This window comes from Dromiciops gliroides, chromosome 3 (genome assembly GCF_019393635.1).
Source record: "Dromiciops gliroides isolate mDroGli1 chromosome 3, mDroGli1.pri, whole genome shotgun sequence".
Lineage (NCBI taxonomy): Eukaryota > Metazoa > Chordata > Mammalia > Microbiotheria > Microbiotheriidae > Dromiciops > Dromiciops gliroides.
In genome coordinates, this window is record NC_057863.1 from 414,836,446 (window position 1) to 414,838,412 (window position 1,967).

Consider the following 1,967-nt stretch of genomic DNA (forward strand, 5'->3'; position numbering starts at 1 on the left):
TTAAAAGAGAAAGAAGAAAGGAGGAAAAAAGTATTTGATGAGCCTGAATCAAGCTAAAAGTAAAAAAAAAATGAAAATTAAATTCAATCATCTCTCAGGAAAAAGAAGGACTATGAAATAATAGGTGATGTAGTCAAAAGAGAAGTGTAATAAGTATGGAAGAATGCGATGATTCTTGATTCAAGTTGGAGGGGATGCTCTTGAAGAAAACTTCAAGGGTATTGATATTCTGTAATGTTAGATAAGTTGTTTTCAATGTATATATTATCTCATAATTTCATATGCATTGAAGGAAGTATTCTACTTTCATGAAAAATAACCTGCCTTGGAATCCTGGGAAGAGAAGAGAGGAAGGAAATGGGACCAGAGAGGAGATTGCATTGCAGATGGGAAATGACATGATCATGGGAAAGGTTGGGAGAAAAACTGGAAAACACACTAATGTACACAGAGAAATTTCTGCCATGGGCAATAATTCTCCCCTCATTCTTTCCCCAGGAAATATGTGTGGTGGGGGAGAAATTTAAAAGGATATTTAGGAAAAAAATACAGATTGAAAATTGATACTATAGAAGTTTTAATTCCATGAAGAACAGAGAAGTATTGACTAAATAAATATAAACACCATAAATCAAAATATATTTGGAATAGATAAAAAGAAGACTGAAATAATTAGAGTAACATTAATTTCTCAGGGGTACATTAAATCAATATAATAAAAATTAAAATTACCTTGATTGATTTACTTATTTAGTGCTATACCATTCAATCTAGCAAGGAGTGTTGTATAGCACTAGGAAAAATAATAATGAAATCCATCTGTAAGAATAAAAACTTTAAAATAATGAGAAGGATATACCAAATCTCAAATTTTACTATAAAGCAGTTACCAATAGAAGATAATAAGAAGGAAAATACCATTTTGAACAACTACTAAATGAATATTTTTTTTGTAGAATCTACCAAAGCATATAAAATACTCTTAAAGATCAATTACATAGTTGTCCTTAGAAAAAGTAAGTAAAGGTCGATAAAATATAAGATACAATAGGTATAAAATTGCCTCAGCTCTCCCCAAATCTTCATCAATCTATTTTAAATAACTTCTACTTGAATTCTGGAGTGACAGAACCTACAAAAGGATGAAGAGAATCAATTTTCCAGCAAAAGATTAGTTAGAAGGATTGTACAGACATTTTCTGAGCACATCACCTGAAGCTTCCACTAGGCCCAGCACAAATCAGGAATCATAGGCCTTGTGGCCCCAGCTCAGCAGGACAGAGGCACAATGATCAAGTTGTGAGGCCTGCAGCCCCAGTGCAGCAGGCTAGGGCCAAGCCTGGGAGGCATGTGGGCTCCATTGTAGCAGACTCAGCCAGGCTGGCTGATATGATACAACAGAAAAGCCACTAGCCCAAGAGCCACTGGTGCCACAGGCACAACCAGTCCTGCCACCCTAAAGCAGCAGGCTAGTCACTTGTCCTGAAAGATCAGGTGTAGCTGGTTAGCTATCAGCCCTGCAGTCCATGGAATAGCAAAAAGGACAAGCATGCAGGAAGCTAGGGACAGTGTCCTATGTATTTCCAGAGCAGAGCACAACTTTAAAAGTCAGGAAATAGACTAGAAAAAGCACCCCAAAATCACCTTGAACAAAGAAAGCTGTTATGGCAACAGGGAAGGTCAAAATAAAACTTAGAAGAGGACAACAATGTCAAAATGCCTACATGAAAAATCTCTGAGGGAAATATTAATTAGTCAGAGTCCCCCCAAAAAACCAAAGATTTAAAAAATCAAATAAGAAAGGTAGGAGAAAAATTGGAAAAAGAAATGAGAGTTATTCAAGTGAATCATGAAAAAAATATGAGTTTGTTAAAGAAAATAGGGAAAATGGGGATAAAAGATGTAAAAAATTCACTCAAGAAAATAATTCCTGAAAAAATATAATTGACCAAATGGAAAAGGAGATA